The 8,768-nt window shown below is 43.5% G+C and overlaps 1 long non-coding RNA gene across 1 annotated transcript in view; it reads right to left on the bottom strand.

Moving 5' to 3' along the window:
* Positions 1 to 219: 219 nt before the first annotated feature.
* The window catches only part of LOC121089574, a 35,743-nt gene continuing 27,194 nt past the window's right edge, over positions 220 to 8,768 (bottom strand). Inside the window, exons 3-4 of the long non-coding RNA XR_005828262.1 lie at positions 3,153 to 3,245; positions 220 to 1,224 (exon numbers count right to left, since the gene is read on the bottom strand). This is a non-coding gene — a long non-coding RNA (uncharacterized LOC121089574). The remainder of the gene's footprint in view (positions 1,225 to 3,152; positions 3,246 to 8,768) is intronic.

Raw genomic sequence — 8,768 nt, 5'->3', positions numbered from 1 at the left:
TTGGTTTCTTTTAAAGCTTCACCTTCAGGCTGTGATCTGGTTAATCCTTAGTTTGAGCCTAATCGCAACATTCTCATAATGTTTGCTAGCTTCACAAGCACATTTCAATTACCTCAGGTTTAGCGGTTTCTTTCCTTCCCTGGAAAATACGTGAGCTCATTTGTTCCAGAACATGAAACATTTCTCTTTCTGCGAATTTTTAGCCTGTGTTACGTTAGCAATTGAACTTTCCCTCAGCAACAAAACCATAATAAACGCTGTTTCCATTGAACAAAAGGAAAATCAGAGTAGAGTCTGCTTAGCTTCCTTTGCCTGTGAACTAATGAACACAGACCATAAATGACTGTCTGCAAGATCTGTCTCTGTGAAAGGAATATACACTGCCGGAGAAAATGAGATTGCAAGAAAGAGGGAAGCTGGAGGATTAATAATTACAGGAAAGGAAACTCATTTAGGAGCCTAATATGATCATTACGTAACTAAGCTTTGTTCAAGACCGTTCAGATGATAAAGCGGTATAAACTCAGAATCAGCTAATGACTTGCTTGAAATGCTTTAGAAGCTAAAGGTTTCTTTTAGCGTGAGCCTTGACCAAACCTAGATCAAGGTGACTGTTACTATTAACTGATTATTATTAAATGTCTTCTGTACATCAGGAGTGCTTTCCTTTCCCGAGAAAGGAAAAAGGCTCTTGTCTTGCTGAGGTAGGTAAGTGTCCTTATTTGTTCACTCCTCCAGTGACACGGGTGAGTCTCAGCTAGTTCTGCACTTCAGGGAGACTTCTCCAACTAAGGTGAGTAAAGACAAGAAGGAAGGAACAGCAGCCTCCTTACTGCTCATCCAAACCCACCTTGTAACAGTCAGCTAGCAACACGCAGAGGCCTTAGGCCAGAATGGCCAGCCCAGACCTCAGCCATAATCCACATTATCCCCCACCTACCTCAGGAATCTAATTTGCTTCTGTGTCCCAGCAGGTGGGTGGGTGTCAGGCTGCCTATCTTCTGCTAGATGGCAGCAAAGCCAAGAAACCTGTCACTTCACCGTTGGTCTTGCCATCATTGATGCTCATGGGTTTCCTGGTCTTCCCTCCTGGTAATCCTTTCTGGGAAAAGAAAGTAGCCTCATCCATCTTTTCATGGACCATTTCATGCTACGCCAGACGTACAGCTGTTCATATTTCCACATATCCTTCCTTTCTTCGTGATGGAAATGAACTCATTCAACCTCAATACAGAAGAACAGAAGAACATAGGGAAATGGAGGCATGAACAATAACTGTACACTTATTTACCATTAGCACAGGGATGATACATCCACACATAAATCACAGCAATGTTGAACTACTCTAAGAGTTGACAGCTCTGGCTTATTTCCATGGCACTGCAGTTTCTTTTGCCAAAAAGACAGAAAAAATACGTTACCAATCAACTTGGGACAAAGTCTGATTTCATTTTCATTGGTGGAAAACTGAGGTTCAGCACTATATATGATTTCTAGTCAGGCTTTTATGAGCAGTCACACTTTTTCAATAGCTGTCCTCAAGACTTCTGTTGCTTCACTGTGCTAGAGAGATCTCCTGTAGCATATTAAACTACAGCATAAGAAGCAGAGGTACATCAGTTGCGTATATTCATCTGGAAGCTCAGAAAAGACGCTTACAACAATACCTGCCTATGTCTTCCAGAGATTCGGCACAAAATAAACTTACAAAATTCAATCCTACTTAATTTTAACGGCACCCCCAGGTCCAGATAGGATTCTGCTGTTTGCCTGGGAAATTAGGTGCTCTAGATTATATGGCTAAAGGGACGATTGAAAAAAATCACCTTATAGTTGCTTGGAGCAACAAATCCTACCAGTGCGTGCAAAAAAATTTCATCTCTAGTGTAGTATTTTTGTTAAAATGAACATAATTTATTCCTTAATTGCTATAAATGATTAGGCACTTACAGACAGTGGACAGCCAGTGACCATGTAGAATTATAAAGACATTTAGTAGCAGATAACAGCTATGTGTAAAGACTGATATGAATGATGTATTTATTTACGGGACAGTTACTGCAGCCCCCAGCTGGTGAGTTGGATGCAAAGGGTAAGATGCCCTCTTGATCTCATAAACTTCAGAGTCGTTAAAGTAATAACCATATTTATGTCTTCAAAGCACTTTGTAAACATTAACTAATAAATCTTCACTATATATCTGTGAGGAAGACATTTTATAGATGAAGACACGCACAAAGAGATGCGATGATTTATCCAAGGTCACAGGCACAGTCAACATTAACAGAGATTACAGTTACTGAATGTGTTCATTAGATCACATTCACATTGGGAACAGTGTCTTAAATATTTCATTAAAAAATACATTGCACACCCTTCTAATCCAAAGCAGAACAGTGCCGCAGCTGCGACAAATGTCTTGTCCAGAAACAAAATGACCTTGTGAAGGGTCATCTCCTCCACCCCTTGTCTAATATGTCATTTTGTCTGCCTGGTTTATTCCCATAGTATCTAATATAAAGAGAAATTAAAGTACAGTGCAATTACCTCCCCAGTTTTCCACAACTTCACTTATTTTTGATGAGTGCTTTATATACTAAATAGGAGGATTGCTTGAGAAAAATTGCTTTCACAGGTGCAGCTAGTTTCTTAGGTGCCATCGGTAACCATCTTAATGCAGTTCTAGCTGAAGGATAGGTAAAAAAGATTAAAATTATATGCCTGCTCTTCAAATTCACAGTTGGAACCAGCTACACATTTACAGGGTGATGAATTCACTAGGCCAAACTCACAGGAGGGCCAGAGACCAAGGACAAATGCAACTGCACCAGCCAAAGAGATGAGTGCTCTTCGCTTGCTGCAAACTGCTCATCACTGTTCTCCCCTGCTCCTCAGGGGAGCATCTCCCCAAGCACCTCTGTCAGTCTGAACAACTCCATTCATAGGCGTTGGCTAACTCAGCTCATGTGGACTGAACCGAGGAAGGGAGTTTCATGAGTAGCCCTACCAGCACATCTGAGCAAACAGGAACTTTTTGCAGCCCAGCAGGAAAAAAAAAAAAAAAAGGAGCAGCTAATGTCCTTTTCCACTGTTGCACCTGTTTGCAATGCACATTTTCTTGCACACTGGGACAACACATCAATGTCACTTACATGTTCAGTTACCAGGTACAAGGGGTGCTTCATTCCCACTCCTACTTCCACTCCATCATCACACCAGTTCCATTACATACTCCTGTCATTCCTCTACAAACAGGCCAGATGATGATGAGAAAGCAAGAAACATTACACAGGGTGGTGTATCAGAGCACCTCAGTCATGGCAGTCGCTTCCAGGGTTAAAATATTTCATCTTAGAGGTAGGCACAACCTGTTGGCACATTTTACTACAGCTTCAGCTCCTTGATGATCAGAGTTTGGGAAGCAGATGAAGGCCATCTGGGATGACATACAGGGGTTTAACCCACACCTCTCCTGTGAGCTGCATACTTACAGCACTGCTCAGCTTTTACTTTCCCTTGTTCAGGATCTCCATCTCAATACTGTCTTTGCAATCTGTCACTGATATATGTACCTCATCACATCTTGCCTTGTTAATTCATTCTCCCCTGAAGGAAAAGGTGGATGTCCATTCTATTTTACTTCATCCTTTCACTTCTTGAAAATTTTCCTTTCCTGTCTGTAGTGGAAACTGGTTTTGTTTCCTTGTTTCATTTTCTTACCTTGCTTTTGCTGTATGCTAGACTGTAACCTGTTTTCCTCCAACTGTAGTTAAGGTAGATAGAGCCTTGAAGGGAGAAATTAGTTTGAACGTTGGCAAAAATAGTGCAGGGATAACTCTGAAACAAAAGAGACATCTATATGCCTACTTGGAACATCTGTAAACCATAAGGTGGCTATAATAAACCTGCCTTCTCTTACCCTCCCAAACTATGTTCCAACCTGTTCACTTTTTGGTGCTCATTGAACTATAGCAGAAGTAAAACTGGAGATCTATGCCGAAAAATGAATTTTTGTTTCAGGCAAGAAGATTTTAGTGTCTTTTCATAGTAAAGCAACATCAGCTCATTTCTTACCAAAGCAGACATCCGTTCTTTCCATTAACTTCTGCATGTTCTGCCTCAGGTGTATGATTTATATAGGGCCAAAGTTGGATGAGTTTATTTATCCAAATAATCCTATTAACAACAGCAGGGAGTCCAAAGGCTGGTAAGCAAAATAACCCACTTGTTGAAATGTTTGGACCAAGTAAGAGAAAATTAGTCCCATCTGTTTTTTCTGTATTCTTACAGCAGAATGAATAGCTATGCAGGAGAATACATTTCTGGTGTATTTTAAAATCATCATAGTAAAGTAAGAGGCCATTTTCAGACAATAGAAAAAAAGATTTCTGGAAATGAATACTATACCAGATGCCTAGCTTTTAGCAGTAGAGCATGGAGATTCCGTTTGACAGGACCATTACTGAGCAGTAGGTGTGCTACACTTGAAAAAATTGAGTTCTCTTTTTCTGTGCAGTTTTTAAGCGCCTGTTATTACAGATACTGGCACGGTGGCAGATTGTGTCTCTTAAATAAGTTTAATTATATTTAATGGTGCTTTATGTCAGACATTACAAGCTGGGAAAGAAGGGAATGCCTGGGAATGAAGACAGTTGCCAGGCTTGGAGAAGAGAGAGTGATAGGGAGCTGAGAAGCACTTGTAATTTGGGAATTACTTCAGAATGGGATCAGTCACTGCTCGTTCTAAGTGATTCTTTTTTTTTTTTTTTTTTTTTTTTGTCCGGTTTGTGACCAATTACATAAAATAGAATATTATTTCCTATATATGCATTTCTACTAAGAAGAAGAATAATTGGGAAAATGCCAGAGGAAGAAGAAAACAATTGCCAAGTCACCCATCCGAACAACTGAAGCATCACAGATCCTATTACAGTTTATAGCAATTGGGATTAAAAATACCACAGGACAGCCTCCTGCCATCCTTTTACAGACAAATCTTCTGGGCTCTTCCATAGCAGTGACTGCCAGATTAGGCCTGTAGCACTGATTTCCAAGGAGACCTTTGTTAAGATGCAGTCTTGACAGGTGGGGTTCAATGCCCCCATCACCTTGAATAGGCCCTTTGACACTGTAAATATTTTGGATCAACATCATCATCTATGGGTTAAGAAGGGCTGGAGAACTTCTTTCTTTTTAAGCCCAATAAGTTTCCAAACCATTTTCCAGAACCAGCCTGAGCAACCAGCATCCAAATTATAGCTTTGTGTTACATCTTTCTGCCTTCTTTCTTTTTTGAAGTTGATAGCCTCTAAGCTATTAATCTGTTCCACCTTCCTGACAGCTACAATTTGCCAGTGTACCTTCTCCCATAAAATGTGACCCACTAATGCTGTTGGTAGGTAACTGTGAGGGAGAGGGGCTTCAAGTCACTTGCTCCCCACTGTCCCACAGATACTCTGGCTGTGTCAATGTCTCCTTGGGGACTGGAGTGTCTGAGGATGCAGGGAGGTCCTGGACACCCCCATTCGTATCACACCATGTGTGGTAGTACTGTGTGATGCGGGGGCATCACATAGAGTGTGGCTGCCAAGCTGACGCTTTCCAGGTCCTGCCAGTGCCCCTGGAAATGGCCTGCATCTGGTCAAGCTGGGCACACTTCCCAGGCTGACCAGACAGACCTGGTGTCCAGACAGGCTGCTGGCCATCACTCAGACTCAGTGCCAGTGAAGATATAGAATCATATAGAATTGTTTAGGCTGGAAAAGGCCTTTATGACCATCAAGGCCAACCATTCACCTAGCACTGCCAAGTCTACCACTAAACCATGTCCATAAGTGCTGCATCTACATGTCTTAAACACCTCCAGGGATGGTGATTCCAGCACCTCCCTGGGCAGCCTGTTCCAACACTTGACCACTCTTTCAGTGAAATTTTTTTTCCCAATACCAATCTAAACCTCCCCTGGCACAACATTCTGTTTCCTCTTGTTCTGTCACTTGTCATCTGGGAGACCGACCCCCACCTGGCTACAACCTCCTTTCAGGCAGCTGTAGAGAGCGGTAAGGTCCTAGGCCTCCTCCTCTCCAGGAGGAACAAACCCAGTTCCCTCAGCTGCTCCTCATCAGACTTGTGCTCCAGACCCCTCACCAGCCTCGTTGCCCGTCTCTGGACACGCTCCAGCACCTCAGTGTCTTCGTTGTGGTGAGGGGCCCAAACCTGAACCCAGTACTTGAGGTGCAGCCTCACTGATGCCGAGTACAGGGGGACAATCACTGCCCTTGCCCTGCTGGCCACGCTGTTTCTGACACAAGCCAGGATGCTGCTGGCCATCTTAGCTGCCTGGGCACACTGCTGGCTCATGTCCAGCTGGCTGTCAGCCGGCACCCCCAGGCCCTTTCCTGCCAGGCAGCTTTCCAGCCACTCTGCCCCAAGCCTGTAGCATTGCATGAGGCTGTTGTGACCCAAGTGCAGGACCTGACACTTTACCTTGTTGAACCTCATACAACTGGCCTTGGCCCATTGGTCCAGCCTGTCCAGATCCCTATGTCTTCCTACCCTCAAGCAGATCAACACTCCTGCCCAACTTGGTGCCATCTACAAACATACTAAGGGTGCACTCAATCCCCTCATCCAGATCTGATATAAAACAGAGCTGTCCCCAGTCCTGAGCCCTGAGGAACGCCACTTGTGACCAGCCACCAGCTGGATGTGACTCCATTCACCACCACTCTTTGGGCTCGGCCATCCAGACAGATTTTTAATCAGTGAAGAAGAGTACGCCCATCCAAGGCACGAGCAGCCAGTTTCTCCAGGAGAATGCCATGGGAAACGGTGCCAAAGGCTTTACTAAATCTAGGTAGACACATCCACAGTCTTTCCCTCATCCACTAAGTGGGTCATCATGTTGTAGGAGGAGATCAGGTTCATCAAGCAGGACCTACCTTTCATAAACCCATCTGGCTGGGCCTGATCCCCCACTTGTCCTGCACGTGCCGTGTGATGACACTGGAGATGATCTGCTCCATAACCTTCCCTGACACTGACATCAGGCTGCCAGGTTTGTAGGTTCCCAGATATTCCTCCCTGCCCTTCTTGTAGATGGGCATCACATTGGCTAGCCTTCAGTCTTCTGCTAAGAAAAATAGGTTTTGTGCAGGGGCCATGCTAGTCTTCTCTGCACTATTCAGATTCTAGTATGTATGCTGCCAAAGTGAGTACCTCATACAGAACAAGCAAAAAGCAAAACAAATGGAAAATCCTAGCCCTGAAATATTCCTGAGTGCCAGGCATCAGCACACTGCTTACTTTCTATAAAACCTTTGAGTGGCTTGTAAGAAAATCCCACAAATCAGCACAGAGCAAAAACTCCTCACCATTTCTGCTCACCTCCACAGATGTTTCCTTCTTGTGCACAGGCACATGGGTGTCCTTGGGAATTAAACCATGCTCTGTTCTTCTCTGGGAAACAAGATAGTTATCTATTTATGAAAGAGGAAAAATGCACTTCAAAGTCGTACGGAAACACTAGACTACACAGTCACTGTTGCTGCTGTAATCCCATCAGGCAGGGTCCCCTGTGCTAGCCTGGATTGGATCAGCCCTGCCCTAGCTGCTGGAGGCTATACGGCTGCTCCAGGTTTCTTGTGGTTTATGGCTGAAAGGTCAGATGCTGCACTAGGCAGCACCACCTAGGCATTTACAGCCTTCCCCATCACTCCACAGCCTGGCTGGCTATCCACATGGCTTGAGAGCACATTCCCTGCAGAGCTCTTCTGAGTACTGCAACAGTTAACTATCTCTGCACAACTTACTTCTGTCTAGATGAACCAAGAATTTTTATTTTTTTATATAATTTACATCCTCCAGACGATTTCCAATGAGATGGACTCCATTCCGTGTGTGGCCAGGCTTACACAGACATCTGAGTCATCCCTGATTAATCAGATGCCTTGAGCCTCTAGAAGGTTTGGATCCCTCAGGACCATGTGGAAAGTTTCAGGATTGTTACACTGCAAAATAAGGTAATAACAATCTACTGAAAGGCAAAAATTGAGTTAATTCAATTAACTGATTGGGATTTTCCACTTTGTCTAAATTTGCCTTTTTGTTTACACAAATGGGTAACATGTCCAATAGACGCACAATGAAAGGAAGAAGGATTTCCTATGCTTAAAGATACTTTTATACAGACACACAGTGTACACTTTGAAACAAGGACAGAAGGAAACTAACAGCCAGCATGTGCTCGCAACTTCAAACAAGTGGGTAGCTGTACGAAACAAATGGTAAATGTGTATTCTGACATCTGAACAGGAAAGGCAGCATCTTTTATGGGTACTAACATCTTTATTTCATAGGAACAACTCTTGAGGCTTGGGATGTGTTTTGCAGGCTCACAGCAGGAAAGAGGATTTCCAGGATGCAGGCAACCTTCTTTAACACTTCAGGAGTCACAGCACGGTCCAGCCCTGGCCCAGGGAAGTTGCACAGTACAGAAAGATTGGCAATTTCTGATGGTAACTGAGGCAAGCTAAAAGCAAAAGAAACAACACTCACCTGGAATCAGCACTACTGACTGGGCTTTTTGGCACCTCTTTTAAACACCTGGAGAGGCAGGAATCCAGGCTACAGTTATAAAAAACTTTTCCTGATGTTAAAGATTGTCTTTGCAGTGCCTCTTTCTGTTTCCATCCATACAACATCCATACAACAGATACTTAAAGTATGGCAGAACTACTATGTCCAGAAAAAGTCCTGGTGAGGGCAGT

Source organism: Falco naumanni, chromosome 5 (assembly GCF_017639655.2).
Source record: "Falco naumanni isolate bFalNau1 chromosome 5, bFalNau1.pat, whole genome shotgun sequence".
Classification (NCBI taxonomy): domain Eukaryota; kingdom Metazoa; phylum Chordata; class Aves; order Falconiformes; family Falconidae; genus Falco; species Falco naumanni.
The sequence above is the reverse complement of the archived record's forward strand: the minus strand, read 5'-3'. Positions and strand labels throughout refer to the sequence as shown.